The sequence below is a fragment of the Coregonus clupeaformis genome, chromosome 1, assembly GCF_020615455.1.
Source record: "Coregonus clupeaformis isolate EN_2021a chromosome 1, ASM2061545v1, whole genome shotgun sequence".
NCBI classification, from domain to species: domain Eukaryota; kingdom Metazoa; phylum Chordata; class Actinopteri; order Salmoniformes; family Salmonidae; genus Coregonus; species Coregonus clupeaformis.
Genome location: NC_059192.1, coordinates 55,234,732 through 55,259,333, shown reverse-complemented (window position 1 = coordinate 55,259,333; position 24,602 = coordinate 55,234,732). Strand labels below are relative to the sequence as shown.

Here is a 24,602-nt window from a genome sequence, read left to right as displayed (position 1 = left end):
GACTGAGAAGCTGCGTAAAGGTGGGCAGAGCAAAGTGCCTTTGTGTGTCAAGGGGTATAAAGGCTGTGTATGTATTTTTTGGCGCCAGAGCTCTCCATGAATATAAATACAGATCATTCTTGCTGGTAGCGGACCTTTGTTTAATTCATGATTAAACCAGAGAATTTACACCCTCTGGGAATTATTCAGAGCATTAAGTTTGATTAATTAGAGATAGAAATTCTCGTGACAAATGGTCCTTCGGGCGGAGCTCAAAATACGTCTTTATCGTTCTGAGGACACCGAAAACCGTGCACGGGCGGATGATAGCATCCGTGTAGAATAGACCTGGCCTTCGACGTTAAGGTTATAAACAGGACGGTGATGAATCTTATGAACGATAAAGATGTTAACGAGATTGAAAAAGCATTTAAATCCGAACTGAAGGAGAAGGTCAGTAATTTTTATTCATGGATTTCGGTGTAATTATTTGAACTTGTATGAGAATAGTAATTCTTGTGGAGGGCAGAGAATAGTTACCAAAATCTCATAAGAGAATTAAAAGGGAGGAAGGGGGTCTGAAATGACTCAAGGTGAATGGCCATCACCAAAATAAACTAGCTAGTATTGAGATTGTACGGGGTACAGTGTTTACAATATAAACAGGAAGGGAGATAACTATCATCGTGTCCATCGAAATACGTGATAATTGTTTCAAGGGAGGGACTAAAATAGGTCGCGTGAGAAAAAAATGGTTGTCCCATCCCTTTCATGAAACTGGGGTTTTAAAAAAACTATGGGTTACGGGTTGGATTATTTAAATGGTTAATTACAAAACAGATCATAAACATTGGCTCAAGAGTCGCACCAGATAATATGTCCCAGGAAAATAATTCTGGATTGATTTATTACTAAACGGGGGGATTTCTTATTTTTCCACCATGGGAAATAAATATTCTAAAGAGGTCCGGATGAAAGATATAGCATTATGTTAAGGGGATCGAATAAATATGTTTTATGGATCCATTTGGGAGAAGAGGTATGGATTTATTGGGCATCTCGATGTGGAGAAATTAGAGGCTAAACTGTGGAACGGATTTGGAGAAACAGCGAGGGGAGGGGCTAGACACAGCGAGAGTATGGCTTTTGGAGAGTCAGGAAAGACTAGAGAATTTTGCTAGAGAGTGTAAGGCCCTGTGTAAATACTGTAACAAAACAGGTCATAACCATCGCGACTGCAGAGCTAAGGGAAAGTGCAATGTCCGGGAAATGACAGTCTATTTTTTGGTTCCACGGGTAAAATGTTTGAAGAAGTAATGTGTGTCAATTAAGAATTGGCTAAAAACACCACAAAGCGATTATTTGAGAGGTACCTACAGTGGGGAAAAAAAGTATTTAGTCAGCCACCAATCGTGCAAGTTCTCCCACTTAAAAAGATGAGAGAGGCCTGTAATTTTCATCATAGGTACACGTCAACTATGACAGACAAAATGAGGAAAAGAAATCCAGAAAATCGCATTGTAGGATTTTTAATGAATTTATTTGCAAATTATGGTGGAAAATAAGTATTTGGTCAATAACAAAAGTTTCTCAATACTTTGTTATATACCCTTTGTTGGCAATGACACAGGTCAAACGTTTTCTGTAAGTCTTCACAAGGTTTTCACACACTGTTGCTGGTATTTTGGCCCATTCCTCCATGCAGATCTCCTCTAGAGCAATGATGTTTTGGGGCTGTCGCTGGGCAACACAGACTTTCAACTCCCTCCAAAGATTTTCTATGGGGTTGAGATCTGGAGACTGGCTAGGCCATTCCAGGACCTTGAAATGCTTCTTACGAAGCCACTCCTTCGTTGCCCGGGCGGTGTGTTTGGGATCATTGTCATACTGAAAGACCCAGCCACGTTTCATCTTCAATGCCCTTGCTGATGGAAGGAGGTTTTCACTCAAAATCTCACGATACATGGCCCCATTCATTCTTTCCTTTACACGGATCAGTCGTCCTGGTCCCTTTGCAGAAAAACAGCCCCAAAGCATGATGTTTCCACCCCCATGCTTCACAGTAGGTATGGTGTTCTTTGGATGCAACTCAGCATTCTTTGTCCTCCAAACACGACGAGTTGAGTTTTTACCAAAAAGTTCTATTTTGGTTTCATCTGACCATATGACATTCTCCCATTCCTCTTCTGGATCATCCAAATGCACTCTAGCACGGGCCTGGACATGTACTGGCTTAAGCAGGGGTACATGTCTGGCACTGCAGGATTTAAGTTCCTGGCGGCGTAGTGTGTTACTGATGGTAGGCTTTGTTACTTTGGTCCCAGCTCTCTGCAGATCATTCACTAGGTCCCCCCGTGTGGTTCTGGGATTTTTACTCACCGGTCTTGTGATCATTTTGACCCCACGGGGTGAGATCTTGCGTGGAGCCCCAGATCGAGGGAGATTATCAGTGGTCTTGTATGCCTTCCATTTCCTAATAATTGCTCCCACAGTTGATTTCTTCAAACCAAGCTGCTTACCTATTGCAGATTCAGTCTTCCCAGCCTGGTGCAGGTCTACAATTTTGTTTCTGGTGTCCTTTGACAGCTCTTTGGTCTTGGCCATAGTGGAGTTTGGAGTGTGACTGTTTGAGGTTGTGGACAGGTGTCTTTTATACTGATAACAAGTTCAAACAGGTGCCATTAATACAGGTAACGAGTGGAGGACAGAGGAGCCTCTTAAAGAAGAAGTTACAGGTATGTGAGAGCCAGAAATCTTGCTTGTTTGTAGGTGACCAAATACTTATTTTCCACCATAATTTGCAAATAAATTCATTAAAAATCCTACAATGTGATTTTCTGGAATTTTTTTCCTCAATTTGTCTGTCATAGTTGACGTGTACCTATGATGAAAATTACAGGCCTCTCTCATCTTTTTAAGTGGGAGAACTTGCACAATTGGTGGCTGACTAAATACTTTTTTTCCCCACTGTATACATTTCTAACAATATATACGTATGAGCTTTCTCACCCGAACGTATACGTACGTCATGGGTGAGAAAGTAGAGAATATTTACATTTTCATTTTTGGTCATTTAGCTGACGCTCTTGTCCGGAGCGACTTGCAGGAGCAACTGGGGTTGGGTGCCTTGCTCGGGGGCACATCGGCAGATTTTTCGCCTGGTCGGCTCGGGGATTAGAACCGACACGGTGCTCTTGGTTACTGGGCTACCGGCCGCCCCATTTGAGTTTAAGGTTGTGCCGTTGTTTGATTATGTGATAAGGTTATGTGATAAGGTTTAATGGGTAATCGGACCATAACTAATGTGGTTATAGAAGTCATGTATAAATAGTAGAGAGCCAATAGAAGGGTTGAACTATTATGTTTTGTTGGGCATTTGAATGGCATAAGGTGAAATCTGTGTGTATGAGTGAATTCAACGGGTGGTATGAATGGTAACCGGATACTACTGAGTATTTGGTTTGTTGATGTTGAATGAAAGATTTGGAGCATGGTTGGGGTTAAATAGAAAGACTCACTTATTCAATAGGGAATGGGTGTAGGGAGAGAGAGTTTTTACGTGTATTAAAAGTTGAATTAGATAGCTTTAGTTGTATTCTAGATAGGTCTATGAAAATATGTTACAAGTACGAATGACATTATTTCCTAAAAAGGAAGATTATTAGGGAAGGTCCCCGCGCCTCCCCCGTTGTGTAGGAAGGAGCAGGGGGGGGAGGGGTGAGAGACAGTACATAGTTCAGATGATAGGAATATCATTAAATGTATGCTTATCAACGATATCAAGTATTTGTTTTATTAATTAGGGCTGAATCAGAGAGAACAGTTAAAGAAATTGAATAGCGAACTGAAATGGCGATAGAGCTGTGAAAAATGAGTTGAGGACAAAGGAGAATAATTTATGGCTCTGGTTAGCGGGGAAAAAATAGAGAGTCCAGCGAGTTAGATTGAGCTGTAAGATTTCAAGGAGAGGTTAAAATACTTGACTAAAAGGAAGTGCTTTGATAAATTCAAATGGTTATTACTTTATTGTATAGGTTGGGTAACACCAGTGGTGTATGAAAATGAGTGGTGAATTCTAAAACGATAATTTGGTTTCGTTACGTGAACAATGGGATATTGTTTTTACTATTAGGATGATGGATTGAATAAACATTGGTTATAAGTATGAAATTATTAAACAATAGGTTTATATTTTTAAAACATCAATGCAACAGGTTGCAATGATTAAATTAATGGAAAGGGGTTATAGGGTTTTATTAGAAGGTGTAGTGAACTTGATGAAACGTGGTATTTTATAGTGTCTTCCAGGATTGATGGAAGTCTCCTATAGCATTATGTTAAGGGGATGCCTGGGATAAAATATAATGTCTTACTTACACGGAGTATGTGATTGTATTGGCTAATGAATGAATTATGACATTTACAGGGGCGAAAGGAACAATAGAAGGGGAGACAGATTTTCCTATGGTGTTGGTAAAAAAATTGATAATGGATCATTTGAGATAAGATCACATGGAGCAGATGTAGGGGTTCAATAATCATTGTGAGATTAGTTATGAGAAATTAGATTGATACAAACGATTATTGATGAGTTAGGACTGGGGATATCTGTATCATGTTTTGTGTGTGCTTACCATCTTTAGATTACTGAGGTTAATTGAAGGTTAACTAAATGTCTAACAAGGAGAAAGAGATTAGCTTATCTCATTGGAATGTTGCCCATGGCTAGGGGGAGCAGTAGTGAAGTTAGGCAGTATTTAGGTCATAAAAGTGAGCTACCAAATTAAGTGGGGCCTGGCTATCTTTGATTGTTGTTTTTCAATTGGGTTTTTCAAATAAAAAACAACACACCCAGTATGATGTTTATAAAGGGTTGTTATGTTGAATTTAGGGGATTTTCAACAGTTCATAGGTGGTGTTTACTATGCTGTGGGATGGAACGGTTTGTTGGGTGATATTTGAAACATTAAAATAACAGAAGAGGGAGAGAGCTTTCCCTGAATGAAAGATACCTGTTGCTAGTCAATTGTACTAATCTTGGATTACTTTTACGGGATAGAAGTAAGTTGAGATATTATCAAATGTTGTCATTTACATTTCATTTTTATTATGCTTTAATAAACAACAAGTTGGTATTTGAAACTAAATTAATGCAATGAGCTGCAGTAATCAGAGGAAGGCACAATCTAATGCGAAACAGCTATTGCCTAGATCATTGATTTAGTAATAAGATCAGGAAGATAGTAGTAATAGGAAGCTGGATAGGATAATTTAAGATAGGGACTAGATGTCCAGAAATAGATGAAGAATGATGAGCTTTTTGGGAATGATAGACTGCTGTAAAGCTTGGGTACTCCATTATGTACTGCATACTGGTAAATTAAGTGATCTTATCTATGGGAAGGCAATGGCAGCCCATGGTAAAATCATTTGGAACTCTGAGGAGAAAGAACAATTTATGAATAGGAAAAAGTTGCTCACTTCCAAAACAGTCTTAGCTTTTCCTACATATAACAGGGATTTTACCCAAATGGTAGAGAGTAAAGAGGGATATGACATTGGTTGTGAGTTTTTTTTGGTGGGCTATTAGATATAACTGGGTTAATCACGAACATAGAAGTGTTTTATTCTTTGTTGCTAGGCAGAAGACTTAGGTGACATAGGGTCAAAGTGCTTGCTCTTACTTCAATCCATGGCTGTCTTTTGTCTCTCTTCAAACATTGTGAAGGGAGCGGCACCTGGGTTGAGCAGAGTACACGCTAAAACCTGTCTCTCCGTTGCTATCTTCTTGATTGATTACAGCATGAAGTGGGGTTTGTGTTAGGTTTGAAATATTTAAATATGGACCTGTCATGTCCAACCATCAGTCTTCAGGTCAAGCCCGGGAGAGCCGGGGTAGAACAGAGTTTGAACTAAACATGAGTGTTTTTACAAGATAAGAGATTGATTGATTGGATTACTATTGATTCTGAACTGAATGAAAGTTGAATTTAGCCGCCATAAAAGACAAAGGAAGTGGGAGGAGCAATAAAGAAGCAAGGGACAGTCTAAAAAATGAATAAGGGATGGCAATTGGATGATAAATTACCAATATTACCTAAGTGATTGTTTAGGTACAGTGGGGGGGAAAAGTATTTAGTCAGCCACCAATTGTGCAAGTTCTCCCACTTAAAAAGATGAGAGAGGCCTGTAATTTTCATCATAGGTACACGTCAACTATGACAGACAAAATGAGAAAAAAAATCCTGAAAATCACATTGTAGGATTTTTTATGAATTTATTTGAAAATTATGGTGGAAAATAAGTATTTGGTCAATAACAAAAGTTTCTCCATACTTTGTTATATACCCTTTGTTGGCAATGACACAGGTCAAACGTTTTCTGTAAGTCTTCACAAGGTTTTCACACACTGTTGCTGGTATTTTGGCCCATTCCTCCATGCAGATCTCCTCTAGAGCAGTGATGTTTTGGGGCTGTCGCTGGGCAACACGGACTTTCAACTCCCTCCAAAGATTTTCTATTGGGTTGAGATCTGGAGACTGGCTAGGCCACTCCAGGACCTTGAAATGCTTCTTACGAAGCCACTCCTTTGTTGCCCGGGCGGTGTGTTTGGGATCATTGTCATGCTGAAAGACCCAGCCACATTTCATCTTCAATGCCCTTGCTGATGGAAGGAGGTTTTCTCTCAAAATCTCACGATACATGGCCCCATTCATTCTTTCCTTTACACGGATCAGTCGTCCTGGTCCCTTTGCAGAAAAACAGCCCCAAAGCATGATGTTTCCACCCCCATGCTTCACAGTAGGTATGGTGTTCTTTGGATGCAACTCAGAATTCTTTGTCCTCCAAACACGACGAGTTGAGTTTTTACCAGAAAGTTCTATTTTGGTTTCATCTGGCCATATGACATTATCCCAATCCTCTTCTGGATCATCCAAATGCACTCTAACAAACTTCAGACGGGCCTGGACATGTACTGGCTTAAGCAGGGGGACATGTCTGGCACTGCAGGATTTGAGTCCCTGGCGGGGTAGTGTGTTACTGATGGTAGGCTTTGTTACTTTGGTCCCAGCTCTCTGCAGGTCATTCACTAGGTCCCCCCTCGTTCTTGTGATCATTTTGACCCCACGGGGTGAGATCTTGCGTGGAGCCCCAGATCGAGGGAGGTTATCAGTGGTCTTGTATGTCTTCCATTTCCTAATAATTGCTCCCACAGTTGATTTCTTCAAACCAAGCTGCTTACCTATTGCAGATTCAGTCTTCCCAGCCTGGTGCAGGTCTACAATTTTGTTTCTGTTGTCCTTTGACAGCTCTTTGGTCTTGGCCATAGTGGAGTTTGGAGTGTGACTGTTTGAGGTTGTGGACAGGTGTCTTTTATACTGATAACAAGTTCAAACAGGTGCCATTAATACAGGTAACGAGTGGAGGACAGAGGAGCCTCTTATAGAAGAAGTTACAGGTCTGTGAGAGCCAGAAATCTTGCTTGTTTGTAGGTGACCAAATACTTATTTTCCACCATAATTTGCAAATAAATTCATTACAAATCCTACAATGTGATTTTCTGGATTTTTTCCCCTCAATTTGTCTGTCATAGTTGACGTGTACAGGCCTCTCTCATCTTTTTAATTGGGAGAACTTGCACAATTGGTGGCTGACTAAATACTTTTTTCCCCCACTGTAGGTGGTAATATTGACACATGAGCAGAACTATGTGTCAAGAGGGGGGAAGAGGCTAGTGGTAGGATTAAATACTATACGAAAGAGAGGACAAAATACTTTTTAAACACATTTTTTTTTTTAGATACAGTCTAGAAAGAGAATACTGATGTGGGCGGTATGTCAGAGGTTTTGTGCCCCACAGGTGAACTAAAGGGGAAGGTGACCCACTCTATCTAACCAGGTGACTGGTGAGCATCCAGTCCCTACAGAAGAAAGACTGGAAGCAGGCCTGTTGGGAAGGGCCCTATCAGGTGATATTGGTCACTGCCTTTGCCATTAGAATAGCAGAAAGAGCAACCTGGGTCCACGTTACCCACTGCAAAAAGGTAAAAACACATACAAGCACCACTGAACACACGCAGAGATAGAGAGAAGAACTGGACCCATAGGGTCTGGGGATCACCTCTGTTAACGAAGATCTCCTACCCCGACCTATCATCACTGTAGTGTGTTCTCAGGGTGTGAGTATGGGGTGATACCAAGCAGAAAGACTGAGGACAGGAGAGGGTTGGCGGTTTTTGGGAATAGGGGTAACTTGAGCTGCATCATAGTCTTGGCAATGGTCTTGATATGTCAAGATCCACCACCAATTACGCTATTCCCTTACCATTGTTAAGAAGTAAAAGAGAAGAGAAGCGACCCGACATACTGACCGTCCTACAAAAGGGGAGTCAGAGAAGGGCAGACTGTCGGATTCAGAATAAGGGTTAGGTACGTAGTCAATGGGTGGGGTACATGTCAATAAGCAAGCAACGTGGGATTATAGAATCCCATTGTATTTATGTTCAGCTCCCTCTGCGGATTGTTCCTGGGCTCAGGTGTTTAGACATACTGGAGGATGGAGATATGAGACGGGGGCGGGGCTGGACGTCCAGATGGAGGATAAGAAGGTATAACGACATCCCCACGGAGATGGTAGTAACAATAGTAAAGGTCACTAAAGAGGACATGAAAAGAACTTACTGGGCTTGCGCGGATGAATACGGACGCGATACCTGTCTACGATTACATTTGGTGGAGTCAAAAGAGATGGAGGGCCCAGGTCCTGTCATTAATCCATTAATAGCGATTGACCGAGTAAATCAGTCAAAGGATGATGGAGTCAATTCAACTAACCCGTCCACGATAGAGGATTTTCTCCTCCAAGAATGGAACCAAGGGGAAGTAGAGGGAGTCCCTGATGAAAATCTCTGGTTAAAGTGGATGAAGTACACTGCTAGGGCCTTGGGGGAGACCAATTATTATGCATGCTCCATTGGGCGACCGACAATGTTGACCGCCCCAGTGCCAAAGGAAATGTTTACCTGTGTATTAGACCTGGGGTCCAATCAAAAAGAGCACAATTGCACATGAATTGGGCTAGCAAAGTTGACTTACTCGGCTAGCCCACCTAGGTTCACGAATACCAGGGTTACAGACATAGAAATGGCACCCGTAACTTGGGTGATTTTAATGGCTGTAAGGAGATAATTAATGTGACTGATTTAGATAGGGGAGGGGGGAAAATATTATGAACCTTACCATCCCTCTGACTGATGTGTGGTGGGCATGTACTAACAAAGGGAGCATTCGACAGATATTACCAGAAGGATGGGTGGGTACTTGTGCCCCAGTATTGTTGGTCCAAACCTGTAAGAATTAGTCATCAAAGACCAGTGACAGGAAGAATAATCAGGAGGAGAAGAAATATAGGTCAGGAAGGAAATAACCCAATTTGGATAGATGGTATAGGCATCCCCAGGGGTGTTCCAGACGAATACCACAACACGTTTTACCACAACATTTTTCTGGTGGGTGACAATAAACAAGAATGTGGATTGGATACATTATATCTATTACAACCAACAACGATTTATTAACCAGACTAGAGATGCAGTAAAGGGGATCTCCGAGCAATTATCCGCCATCCCACTCATGACTTAGTAAAAGAGGTTGGCTCTAGATCAGGCAGAAAGGGCCAATGTCTATAGAATGATAAGCCATTGTTGCACATTTATCCCTAACAACACCACACTGGATGAGACAGTCACCAGAGCTCTTGCAGAATTAACTGCACTAAGTGAAGAATGAACTGAGAACTCAGAAGTTAGTACATCGTGAATAGGGTGGTTTGATGAAATGTTTGGTAAATGGAAAACCATAGCAGCCACCATCTTAGGGGCGGTCAGTGTTTGTATGGGTATTCTTGTATTATGTGGTTGTTGTCTTGTTCCCTGTGTCCGAGGATTGGTGAGTAAGGCGTTGGTGAAATGCAGTATCTCAACAATGATGAGAGATGGACCGACTCCGGACTCTGACCAGGGGAATGTGAAAAAGATCCTCCAGGCTTGGTGGATGACGAGGATTTTGACCCTGAAAGACCGCCATTGGATGAAATGTTTATTAGTTCTGACGTAATCTCTGAGATGAATCATGCTTGTAAAATACATTTATCCTGAATGTGAAAACATTTAGTCAAAGGGGTGGATTGAGAGATTAATTTGTATTTTAAGAATAATGACTTGATGATTTCTCCCCAAATACAGTATAAATGTGTGAACAGTGTTAGAGTTATAATGTAGTGTCAACCCACTAACAGAGGAGGAAGAGTTAGAAACTGCTGAGAAAGCATTCCAGGGTGAAGGGGACTGAGAAGCTGTGTAAAGGTGGGCGGAGCAATGTGCCTTTGTGTGTCAGGGGGTATAAAGGCTGTGTATGTATTTTTTGGCACCAGAGCTCTCCATGAATAAAAATACAGATCATTCTTGCTGGTAGCGGACCTTTGTTTAATTCATGATTAAACCAGAGAATTTATACCCTCTGGGAATTATTCAGAGCATTAAGTTTGATTAATTAGAGATAGAAATGTACGTGACACTTTAAGAAGCCCTCCTGTCCACTCATTACCTGTATTAACTGCACCTGTTTGAACTCGTTACCTGTGTAAAAGACACCTGTCCACACACTCAATCAAACAGACTCCAACCTCTCCACCAGTGGCGGCTCCTGAAAAAATTCTCAGGGGGGGCAATTTTTCTGATGATTTAGGTGACCTACACACATTTAAAAAAAGATATGTCCAGCAACAACATGAAGACAGGGGCAGCATATAAGTCAATACTGATATACACATTACTTGCTTCAAAAAGGCCTCATGGTTGAATTGGAAATATGTGCACCTGAGCATAATTAACAACAAGCAAGCAGGAGCTTTTGATAGAGGCTACTGAAAACATTGATGCAAGTTATTGGTAATAAGAAATGTTTATAGACTTCCATATTCTGCCCTCTTGTATAGATTTGTGAAAATGAACAACCATATTCTGGCCAATTGTATAGATTTGTAAATATGAACAACCATATTCTGGCCAATTGTATAGATTTGTAAAAATGAACATGAACAGATTATTTATATTTTTTTTACTTTTTTTAAAATGAAAAATAACTATTTTAAACAACATCAACTGTGAACTGATTTGGGCATGTGTGTGTTAAAGAGACAGACAGGGAGGGACAAAGAGAGAGAGAGGCTACATTACTTGTACTGAAACTGTTCTAGCTTGCTGCATGATCAAATTCAGCTGATGCGCATAGCAATGCACGTAATGGGCATTCTTGAAATGCTCACGCACCTTTTGCTGCACACCAGCCTTCTCTCACCTCATCACACTGGCTCCATCGTAAGCTTGCGCAATGAGTTTGACTTTATCGTCGTCGGCAAAAAGACCGTTCAGTCTCTCCAAAAGCACACTGGCGATTGAGACTGAGGTTGATTCCGAGATGGGAAGGAACTCAAAAAAGCGCTCCTGCACTTTGTGGTTGCTATCTATGTACCTCAGCACAAGCACCAGCTGTGTCTGTGTAGAAACGTCCGTGGTCTCGTCAGCTTGGATAGCTACGAAGTTCGCCGACTTCACCTCCTCCACAATATGTTCCCTCATGACCGCTAGCATACACTCCAGTAGCTCGTTTTGAATGGTCTTTGATGTGCCCTTGAAAACTTTAGCATTTTTAAGATGGTCATCAAACACCTCATCTAATTGTGCCACAAAGTTGACAAGTCCAAGAAAAATACCAGGGTTGGTGGAGCCCTCAGTTTCATCTTTGCCTCGCAAAGCTAGCCATCTTGACAGTTGTACGTGAATTGATTGACGCTGCTACCTGCTCTTTTCTTAGTTATGTTCATGGTTACTTATGTTACGTATGACGAAAGCGCGTAAGTGCAAGCCCTCCCGGAACCCATAGAGATTGTATTGAAAGCTCTGATATTTGAAAAAAATAATATTTTACATGATAGTCTATGAGAGACCCCTGGGCGATTTTCAAACTGACTGAAATCGCCCCAAAAGGGGCGGGGCCATTTGAAGCACGACTTTAGCCTGATTGGACATTTAGTGGCAGATCAGACGTCTAGATTAGAACACTGAAAACTACTGTTGCCATGATATAATTGATTATAAAAAAAATACCTTCCTTTTCCCGTTTGGCAGTGCGTCGCCCATATCGCCCTAATGAACACACCGCCCCTGCTCTCCACAATGGCTAAGACCAGAGAGCTGTGTAAGGACATCAGGGATAAAATTGTAGACCTGCACAATGCTGGGATGGGCTACAGGACAATAGGCAAGCAGCTTGGTGAGAAGGCAACAACTGTTGGCGCAATTATTAGAAAATGGAAGAAGTTCAAGATGAAGGTCAATCACCCTTTGTCTGGGGCTCCATGCAAGATCTCACATCGTGGGGCATCAATGATCATGAGGAAGGTGAGGGATCAGCCCAGAACTACACGGCAGGACCTGGTCAATGACCTGAAGAGAGCTGGGACCACAGTCTCAAAGAAAACCATTAGTAACACACTACGCCGTCATGGATTAAAATCCTGCAGCGCACGCAAGGTCCCCCTGCTCAAGCCAGCGCATGTCCAGGCCCGTCTGAAGTTTGCCAATGACCATCTGATTGATCCAGAGGAGGAATGGGAGAAGGTCATGTGGTCTGATGAGACAAGAATATAGCTTTTTGGTCTAAACTCCACTCGCCATGTTTGGAGGAAGAAGAAGGATGAGGTCAACCCCAAGAACACCATCCCAACCGTGAAGCATGGAGGTGGAAACATTATTCTTTGGGGATGCTTTTCTGCAAAGGGGACAGGACGACTGCACCGTATTGAGGGGAGGATGGATGGGGCCATGTATCGCGTGATCTTGGCCAACAACCTCCTTCCCTCAGTAAGAACATTGAACATGGGTCGTGGCTGGGTCTTCCAGTGTGACAACGACCCGAAACACACAGCCAGGGCAACTAAGGAGTGGCTTCTTGCATCTCAAGGTCCTGGAGTGGCCTAGCCAGTCTCCAGACCTGAACCCAATAGAAAATCTTTGGAGGGAGCTGAAAGTCCGTATTGCCCAGCGACAGCCCCGAAACCTGAAGGATCTGGAGAAGGTCTGTATGGAGGAGTGGGCCAAAATCCCTGCTGCAGTGTGTGCAAACCTGGTCAAGACCTACAGGAAACGTATGATCTCTGTAATTGCAAACAAAGGTTTCTGTACCAAATATTAAGTTCTGCTTTTCTGATGGATCAAATACTTATGTCATGCAATAAAATGCAAATTAATTACTTAAAAATCATACAATGTGATTTTCTGGATTTTTGTTTTAGATTCCGTCTCTCACAGTTGAAGTGTACCTATGATAAAAATGACAGACCTCTACATGCTTTGTAAGTAGGAAAACCTGCAAAATCGGCAGTGTATCAAATACTTGTTCTCCCCACTGTATATATATATATATATATATATATATATATATATATATATATATATATATATATATATATATATATATATATATATATATTTGCGAGAGAATAAAAACATATGGGGGATTGGAAGTGATGCACACAATTATATTGATGGAAGTTACAATCTATCTGATATATTAAAGCTGATCTAACCCCCCCAAAACATAAATAAATCATAATAATAACAAAAAATAACACATAAATACTGGAAAGAACGTAGCAAAACAATTAACTTTTTGTCCTGAATACAAAATGTTATGTCTGGGGAAAATCCAATACAACATATATTTTGAAGCATAGTGGTGGCTGCATCTTGTTATGGGTATAATTGTAATCGTTAAGGACTGGGGAGTAAAAATAAAGAATGCAGCTAAAGCTAAATCGTAGAGGAAAACCTGGTTCAGTCTGCTTTCCACCTGACATTGGGAGATTAATTCACCTTTCAACACGACAATAACCTAAAACACAAGGCCAATCTACAAGAAGACAGTGAATGTTCCTGAGTGGCCAAGTTACAGTTTTGACTTGAAAATCTACTTGAACGTCTATGGGAAGACCTGACAATTGTTGTCTAACAATTATCAACAACCAATTTGATAGACCTTGAAGAATTTTGAAAAAAATAATGGTTGAATATTGTACAATCCAGGTGTGGAAAGCTCTTAGAGACTTGCCCAGAAATACTCACAGCTGTAATCGCTGCCACAGGTGCTTCTACAAAGTATTGACTCAGGGGGGTGAATACTTATGCACATAAGATATTTCTGTATTTCATGTTCCATATATTTGCTAAAATTAATAAAAACATGTTTTCACTTTGTCATTATGGGGTAATGTGTGTAGATGGGTGAGCATTTTTTGTATTTAATCTATTTTGAATTCAGGCTGTAACACAACAACATGTGAAATAAGTCAAGGGGTCTGAATATTGTCTGAAGGCACTCACACCACAAAGGGCAGTCCATAAGCACAGACAAAGGATATGGAAAGATTATGTTTTTAGGAATAGTCTAAGATTTACATTACAGTCAATTAGCAGGCACTCTTATCCAGATGACTTACTGGAGCAATTAGGGTTAAGTGTCTTGCTCAAGGGCACATCGACAGATTTTTAACCTGGTCGGCTCGGTAGTAGGCTTGAAGTGGCATCTACGGTTCTTCAGAATTCTAAAAAGGTTATTGACATGTATGGAAGCCTGCAGATGTGTCCCTATCATAGCACAAAGCAAATTGGCCAATGTTAACTAGTGTAAATTTTTCAGTGTAACATTTCCAGTGTTGATTCAATAGATAGATTAACACTGTAAGGAGTTAAATTAACACTCAGTGGTGTAAAATAACCCCCATGTTGGTGTTAATATCCAGAATTGAAAAGCAGCCAACAAGTGCTCAGCATATGTGGGAACTCCTTCAAGACTGTTGGAAATGCATTCCAGGTGAAGCTGGTTGAGAGAATGTCAAGAGTGTGAAACGCTGTCATCAAGGCAAATGGTGGCTACTTTGAAGAATCTCAAACATAAAATATATTTTGATTTGTTTAACACTTTTTTTTAGTTACTACATGATTCCATTTGTGTTATTTCATAGTTTTGATGTCTTCACTATTATTCTACAATGTAGAAAATAGTAAAAATAAAGAAAAACCCTGAAATGAGTAGGTGTGTCCAAACCTTTGACTGGTATTGTATTTGCCAGCTACGTGTGGCGCCATGTTTGTTGACAATGTACAATGCATTATGGGTTTCACGTAAACGTCTGTCAGACAAAAGATGTTATAACAAAATGAGGTGAGGGTTGGTTCACTCATCTTTTGAGTAAACTTCCGGAAGGGAATGAAGGAAAGTGAATCATGGTAGACGACACATCCCCTTCAACATGCACATTGCAAACAGACCACACTCATCTTGTTTCCTCTTCTTATCTTTGGTTGACGTGAAAAAACATAAATGACGGAGTGCACAAACTATCCATTGTCGGATTACTTTCGATTTTTGTGTTTTACTCAATTATTTAGATTTTTGTGTTTTACTCAATTATTTAGATCAATGGTGAACCAATCCGTGATATCATGAATTGTAAATAGTAATTTCTATTAGCTAATTCATTTTATGGTTTCTGCCAGCTGAGAGTTAGCTAAATATGACTGCTTGTGTTAGGTCAATCTTTCTTCAGTTAGCGCTAGGACTAATGTAGCCTCCATTTTCCGGTTTGGATGATTGTTTTATGCTGTCGCCACTTCTGTGAATGTCTGAAAATTGCATCCAAAAAAAAACAGGACATAACGTTGTAAGAACTGTGTTTGTGCAAAATGTTTCTGTGAAAAAAAACAGTGTTGCCAGCTCAAATGCTGACTTTTGCGTCAATCGAAACCGGAAGTTCTAAATAAGTGTTCTAATCACAAGCTGGTGCCTCCAGGGCAATTCAGGCGGATGTTAGAGGGCTTTTTTTACTGAAGACCATGTTTGTTTTGCTTTTCGTGTTTTGTGTTTGCTTTTCATGTATTGTGTAATTGTTGTGTACAGTGCATTTGGAAAGCATTCAGACCCCTTGACCTTTTCCACATTTTGTTACGTTACAGTATTTTTCTAAAATGGATTAAATACATGTCTATCCTCATCAATCTACACACAATACCCCACAATGACAAAGCGAAAACAGGTTTTTAACAAATTTACAAAATATAAAAAAACAGAAATACATTATTTACATAAGTATTCAGACCCTTTGCTATGAGATGCAAAATTGAGCTCAGGTCCATCCTGTTTCCATTGATCATCCTTGGGATGTTTCTACAAATTGATTGGAGTCCACCTGTCGTAAATTCAATTGATTGGACATGATTTCGAAAGGAAAACACCTGTCTACATAAGGTCCCACAGTTGACACAGTGCATGTCAGAGCAAAAACCAAGCCGTAAGGTCGAAGGAATTGTCCATAGAGCTCCGAGACAGGATTGTGTCGAGGCACAGATCTGGGGAGGGTACCAAAAATAGTCTGCAGCATTGAAGGTCCCCAAGAACACAGTGGCCTCCATCATTCTTAAATTGAAGAAGTTTGGAACCACCAAGACTCTTCATAGAGCTGGCCGCCCGGCCAGCAATCGGGGGAGAAGGGCCTTGGTCAGGGAGGTTACCAAGAACCCGATGTTCACTCTGACAGAGCTCCAGAGTTACTCTGTGGAGATGGGAGAACCTTCCAGAAGGACAACCATTGCTGCAGCACTCCACCAACCAGGCCTTTATGGTAGAGTGGCCAGATGGAAGCCACTCCTCACTAAAAGGCACATGACAGCCCGCTTGGAGTTTGCCAAAAGGCACTTAAAGACTCTCAGACCTTGTGAAAAGATTATCTGGTCTGGTGAAACCAAGATTGAACTCTTTGGCCTGAATGCCAAGCGTCACGTCAGGAGGAAACCTGGCACTATCCCTATGGTGAAGCATTGTCCTCTGTAGCTCAATTGGTAGAGCATGGCGCTTGTAACGCCAGGGTAGTGGGTTCGATCCCCGGGAACACCCATACGTAAAAATGTATGCACACATGACTGTAAGTTGCTTTGGATAAAATCGTCTGCTAAATGGCATATTATTATATTATTATGGTGGTGGCAGCATCATGCTGTGGGGATGTTTTTCAGCGGCAGGGACTGGGAGACTAGGCAGGATTGAGGGAAAGATGAACGGAGCAAAGTACAGAGAGATCTTAGATGAAAACCTGCTCCAGAGCGCTCAGGACCTCAGACTGGGGAGAAGGTTCACCTTCCAACAGGACAACGGTCAAGACAACACAGGAGTGGCTTCAGGACAAGTCTCTGAATGTCCTTGAGTGGCCTAGCCAAAGCCCGGACTTTAACCTGATCGAACATCTAGGGAAAGACCTGAAAATAGCTGTGCAGCGACGCTCCCCATCCAACCTGACAGCTTGAGAGAATCTGCAGAGAAGAATCAGAAAAACTCCTCAAATACAGGTGTGCCAAGCTTGTAGTGTCATACCCAAGAAGACTTGAGTCTATAATCGCTGCCAAAGCTGCTTCAACAAAGTACTGAGTAAAGGGTCTGAATACTTATGTAAATGTGATATGAGTTTTATATTTTTAATAAACTTGCAAACATTTATAAACATCTGTTTTTGCTTTGTCATTATGGGGTATTGTGTGTAGATTGATAAGGGGGAAAAAAACAATTTAATCAATTTTAGAATAAGTCTGTAATGTAACAAAATGTGGAAAAAGTCAAGGGGTCTGAATACTTTCCGAATGCACTGTATATAGATATGTATAGTGTAATTGTTGTTTATTGATGTGTTCATGCAGGGCTCATCTGTGACCGAACAGCTCAATTCGTTCTTATCTAGCAAAATTCGAAATTGTATTTTTTACATTAGATAAAAGTAGAGACTCAGAGCTAGAATATAGTATATCATACACTACAGTTGAGGAACAATGGGAAAGTAATTCTGCTTTGAAAGTTAATAAACTTGTCAAATCACTTTTGAGAAAATGGCCCTTGAATGTTTTGGTACACATACTGGAGAGCTCTTCTTTTTCTAAACCCATTCAGCAACGTTCACACCCTCTTAAGCTTTAGCCCTACCCATCTCTTTAAGGATTCACATGTGAGGCCATGTACTAAACAACCAAAGATTTCAAGACTAAAGGATGGCTTATACTACGGGTGTGTTCGTAAAATGTTATTTGGAGTGCCAGAGTGTTTTCTGGGCATTCGTAAACTCGGAGCGTTGTCAGATTGTCAGTTCGTAAAATCTGAGCGTTTCACTCTCGGAGCGTTCAGAGTGCACACTGGACGCTCTGGCCAAGGAGTAGTGTTGATTCAAGCGTTCTGACCTAACAACAGCAGTCAAGCACCCAAGCTACCTGGCTAACGTTGGCAAGCTTGCTAGCTACTTCCAGACACAACTGAGAGAACAGCTCACTTTTACAATTTTACTCGCCCTAGCAGAGCTGGTTAAGCTGTTTTTATGTTATCCAGAGCATTGGTGACTGCAACTGTGCTGCTGGCAACAATTTAATTATGCTTTTTTGCCAAAGTTGACTGACACTGGCCATATTCAACAGGTGTTGAGCATTCGTAAATGTGTCAGTTATTCTGCGCTCTGGCACACTCAGATGAGAGTGCTCTGAAATCCGAATTTACCAGCTACGCCGGTCGACAGCTGTCGCAGTGACATCATGAACGTTCTCTTGAAATGATTACTTGCATAGTGGAGTCTTTTGTTTAGACATGTAGCTAGCTAAACAATGAACCATAATACCAACTCATAACGTTACTACCCTGCATGAATCTGCAGGTAGCTAACCAACCAGGTTCAATGTTAGCTAACTAACATTAGGCTATAACCAGCAATGCAAATGGCTCTGAGATACGAATAATATTACTATGCAGATCATACATGTAACGTTAGCCATCGAGCTAGCCAGCTAACGTTAGCTAGCTAGCTAACAGTACACATTAACTTGAAATGAAAACAACTTTCTGACAAAATTAGAAACGTGTCATATCTGAAGATGTAGCTAGCTAGACTATCTTACCCGTATACATGGATGGACGCTTCACCCTCTCTGTCACGGATGCCATGGTTGCCATTAGTTTTAATATATAATCCGGAGACAGGTTTTTTTATACAACAGCCTTCTGTGTGTTCTCTTTCGACTCCGTCTGAATATTTACAATCAAACGCCAGAATTTTCTCCATCTCCTTAGCTATCATACTCTAATTCCACTGATTTCAAAACTCGGTCCTCCAGAAAATGGAGAGCAACACTTATTCAGGTCTACGTGATATATTTCAAAAAAAAGCGTTAGAAAGGATTAACTACACATACTGACCAGCTCATGTTATAGACAGAAGCACGCTACATGGCAGACCAATCTCAACTAATCTCTCGGCATGTCCAGCCCACTCATTATCTCAGCCAATCATGGCTAGCGGGACGGTTGCTGTCTTTTTCCGTGGCTAAACCAACTAGACTCATAATTTAACCATTTTATTAGTATTTACAGATGGCATCCAAGTTTGTTTTTAAGGCACATGAAAGTTCACATGTTCCAGGAGGCATTTCTGCCAAAATAAATTCACGTTCAAATGGCTCTCCTGTGAAGTAGTGATGTGTGACATACGCCTAGTTTCCTGAAACGAGTCACATCTGCGAAAGAGACAGTGGTCTCAGCCTGACTCCCTGCTTAAATAAAAAATGTATGGTTCTTCAGAGACCCTAAAATTGTTCCCCTATGGCATCGCTTTCAAGAACCTTAATTGTTTTTAACTTGTAATGAATGTTTAAGAGTGAATTATAAAATAATCTAATTGTCAGATTTTTTTGGAGCATACAATATAGCTCAATATTTGACTTACTTATTTTATACAGTCATTTTTGCTCATCTATATCAAGGGTGTCAACAATTTCAAATCCCAATGTATGTCCCTTATCAACTGAGGTGAATTAGGGCAGACACAAATCAACAGTTGAAACTTTTATTCAATGCAATGCAAATGTATAAAAATGTCTACGCTATTTTTGGTACAATTAACTGATTTCCCATGGCCACTCATGACTGGTACTTGGTCCCCCCTTGGCCACCCTATTAAACATTTTATAGAAACGGCCCTGATGTGAACAGGGGAATGGTCAATATGGCTTATCTTATCCTTCCCACGCAATAACATTGAGTGGGCATATTCTCACCGCTCTGAAACGAAACAGGTCAAGTTGAAAACACACTAAGAAAATTGGGTTCCTCAAGGGTTCTTTGGGAAGGGTGATGGTTCTATGTGGAACCATAATGACTCAAATAACCTTTTGAGCCATTCAATGGTTCTTTGGAGTTCACGAAAGGGTTCTTTGCTCTTTCGGTGATAATTATAATGTAGGGACGGTGGCTCATTCAAATATTTTGGGACGTGGTTTGCGCACAGCTTTTTTTGTGCAACAGTGAGTGAGAGTGTCACTCCAGTTGATCTAATCTGTTGTGTTCTGCCATTATATGTTATGTATGACTATGGCCAGTGACAGTGTCTTGTGAAAGACTTGCGTATGGCCTTGTGTCATTTGAGAATGGTTGACTAAATCAGTGGTTCTCAATTCTCTCCTCAGGGACCCCCATATGTTCCAGAGCTAGCACACCTGATTCAACGAGGCAATTAACACAATAATAACACCTATGGAATTTTAACAATAACATATGACTAACCAGAATTTAAAAAAAAACCTGTATGATTCTTAAAAAATGATCTACAAAGAACCTTTGAGATTGAGAACGTTTCTTTATAAAACCATTCTACTTAAAGGTTCTATAAAGAACCATAAAAAAGGGTTCTATTTAACCCAAAAAGGGTTGTAACCATAGCGGAACCCTTTTTTGGTGCTATATAGAACCTTTTTATAATAGTTCTTTATAGAACCTTAGGAAAAAGGTATTTATAGCAGGGTTTCCCAAACTCTGTCCTGCCCTAGCACTACACAGCAGATTCAAATAACCAACTCATCATCAAGCTTTGATTATTTGAATCAGCTGTGTAGTGCTAGGGCAAAAACCACAGTTTGGGAAACCCTGATGTCTAGCACCATACAGCAGTGGTTTGTATTCATGGATGTCAAGGGAAGCCAAGCTTCCCCCAAAAATTGACCAAGAAAAAAAATACTATTTATTTTTTTATTTTGTCTCTCTGTGTTTCATAATTTTCCTTCAATTCGCTTAGAGGCTGAATGTATCTCACCGGAGAAAGCATCCAAGCGAGCGAAACAGCTCCCCTCTGTCTTTCTATGTGTAGGCCATCTATATGATGCTGTCTGGTCAAACAGAGTATGAAGTTGTTGCCGTCCATAGCATTGAATGCAAGGGAAACCATCGAGCATTTGGCTTCCCTTGATGAAACAAGTATAAAATAATAGCCAATCAGCGTTGAGCTCAACTGTGAATGGTCCTGGTGCACAAAAAAAAGTGTAAAGGGAATCCAGTTTGGATTTGGCTTCACTCCAATCACATCACATCGAGGGCAACATGTAATTTACAGAAACAACTTGAATTGTTGCATCTCGTCCTCCGTTGGCTAGCTAGCTAAAACTGTCCCTTTCCTAAATTAGCCATGGATGGAGATAGGGATTTGGACTTGTGGTTTTACTTAATTCTCTGTACTGGCCAATGATTATAATGGCGATTCTGATCCAACCATAAATTCATACATTGTGACCCTGGCCTGAGAGGACGGAAGTTCAATATGTAGCTAGATGTAGAAGGCTAATGTTAACTAGCTATCATTGCCCATGAAAGGAAATTAGGCTAGTGAGCAAGCATTTTAGCCAGGTAGCCTAGGACAACAAATGAAAGAGAGGAGTTGGGTAAGTGAACATGTTTTTTCTACATGCACAAATGCATGCATGCACACATAAACACATACACACAGAGAAAGCAGAACCATGGACTGCCACATCATATTTAGCTTAAGTTGTTGATTGAACTAAATTGTTTTTGGTAACTTTTAGTTGTCAAAGTATTAGACTAATCATAAGTGATTTGATTATGTTGAAATGTTGAAGTTGAAAAGGTGCTGGAATAGTGGAGGCAGCTCCTGTTTTCTTTGCGACTTGCAGTAACTCTCCATTGTTCTAGATCAATAGGCCTAGTTGTTTTGTAGTCTGAAAATGTCGGAAACATGACCTTGCTTGACCATGCTGTAGGTCATGTAACTGTTTGTTACATTGTGGACTTCACCAGACAGAGGTTGCCCTCTGGTTTTGTGATGAAACAAAGGTGTGGTTGAATTTATTCTGCCACTGTGTCTTCTTATTGTCTTGGCCTTAGGCCTATATATCACGGTTATGCTATGTTACTGCTATGGTTACAAGCCAAATAACCCTTATTTGCCACACGTTACTATTTAATGTTTATGTGCATCAACGCGTGAATGCGCTATAGCGTGGTGACTTGGTGGAGAAATATGTGATTTTAGGATGCTTCTCCCTATCCATAAAACAAAAACACAGAGCATTTGACTCAGGGAGACATGAAGTGCTTAAAGCGATTGGAAGTCAACTCTTTGTTTTTCCTGCAGCTGCAGTTTACAGTAAAACACTGTCACTAATAGGATATCACTCTTGCCTAATCCAATGTGAATACTCATGCAATCAGTGTGCTTTAAAACTTCACTTTCAAGAGATTAACGGAACGGTAGTCTACTCTAGGCTGCTCTATGATGACACATTGTCAATGGATGAAATATAGTCCTAATTATTATCACGTTATAAGTGTTTATTACTGGCATCCCCTATACTGCAATGATTACACTGCATAGTACATTTATTTGAAAGGAAATGACTAGCTCATAGATCCACATACAACACATCAACAGTTTGTAATACATTACAAAGGACGTAGGGTAAGAACATTCCAATAACTAACTCATTAACTGCCGCTATCACATTATTCACTTACATAAATCAAAATATTACAACGCTCATATCAAACGTAAAATAATGTCTTACCATGTTGGCTCCAAAAGCACACAAATCCTATTCGTGCTGTCACAGACGGCGACTGACACTAGAACGCATCCTCACACAAGCGCACCAGCCCTCGACCGCCCCTGTCCCTCGCCTACACTTGAAAGGGAGACTTAGTGGCCAGAAATAACAACTACTGTACGAGTTAGTATCTGGTATCTTTCTGTTGCCAAGCGTGATGATCAAACATCGAGACACTGCTGCGCACGACACATACAGACAACAAACTTACTCGTTGAAATTCAGACAGACGCTCGCTCTTTCTCTCTCTGTTTTAGCCTGAGCAAATGCTCATGACATGTAAACAGTAATCGTATTACGCGGTGCAGTAAAGGTGAAGCAGGGGTAAATCTGTATTTCCCCCCTGTCCACCTCGTTTGAGAGAGCTGCTCTGACCAACTCCTACTACACAGAGAGGTAGGGAGGGACAGTAAAGACACACAGTGAGGGCCGCCGGAAAACGTTTGGAGAGCTGGCATTTGCCCAAGCACACTGTATGACATCAAATCAAATCAATCAAATCATATTTTATTGGTCACATACACGTGATCAATGTGCTGTCATTACTGAAAACTATTGAGGAAACCGGTTCCACTTACTATATCTGAGTAAAGTTACTTAAAGTGATTTTGTAGTCATTACTCAAACCGAAAGAGTCACTATGATCCTATAGCGGTCATGATTGTAGTTGTATCAGTTTGAACATTTTGAGTAACTCCCCCACTAAGCCACGTCTCCAATGTAATTTCCCAGTGCCTTTTCGAGTGAATTGAAGTGTTTCCACACATGACTGTATTTGTTAGTGACAGTGACATTGTAGTTGAATTCCTTCATTTTCAGTCCTGTGGCCTTCATCAAGTGAGTTGCTAGGCGAATGTTATCATTACAATTAAACTCTTTTGACAATACATTACAAACACTATACATACATAGGTATGTGGACACCCCTTCAAATTAGTGGATTCGGCTATTTCAGCCACACCGGTTGCTGACAGGTGTATAAAATTGAGCACACAGTCATGCAATCTCCATAGACTAACATTGGCAGTAGAATGACTTTACTGAAGAGCTCAGTGACTTTCATCGTGGCACCGTCATAGGATGCCATCTTTCCAACAAGTCAGTTCGTCAAATTTCTGCCATGCTAGAGCTGCCCCGGGTTAACTGTAGGTGCTGTTATTGTGAAGTGGAAACGTCTAGGAGCAACAACGGCTCAGCCCCGAAGTGGTAGGCCACACAAGCTCACAGAAAAGGGCAACCGAGTGCTAAAGCGCATAGCGTATAAAAATTGTCTGTCCTCGGTTGCAACACTCACTACCGAGTTCCAAACTTCCTCTGGAAGCAACGTCAGCACAATAACTGTTAGTCGGGAGCTTCATGAAATTGGTTTCCATGGCCGAGCAGCCACACACAAGCGTAAGATCATCATGCGCAATGCCAAGCATCGACTGGAATGGTTGAAAGCTCGCCACCATTGGACTCTGGAGCAGTGGAAACATGTTCTCTGGAGTGATGAATAACGCTTCAACATCTGGCAGTACAGCTTGGTGAGAAGGTCACAACAGCTGGTGCGATTATTCGCAAATGGAAGAAACACAAAATAACTATCAATCT

At 40.9% G+C, this 24,602-nt stretch overlaps 1 protein-coding gene across 1 annotated transcript in view; it reads right to left on the bottom strand.

Moving 5' to 3' along the window:
- Nucleotides 1-23,335, bottom strand: part of LOC121570887 (protocadherin-15-like) — a 481,652-nt gene extending 458,317 nt beyond the window's left edge. The window contains exon 1 of the mRNA XM_041882214.2: nucleotides 22,971-23,335. The gene's annotated coding sequence lies outside the window, so the exon portion shown is untranslated. The remainder of the gene's footprint in view (nucleotides 1-22,970) is intronic.
- Nucleotides 23,336-24,602: the final 1,267 nt, after the last annotated feature.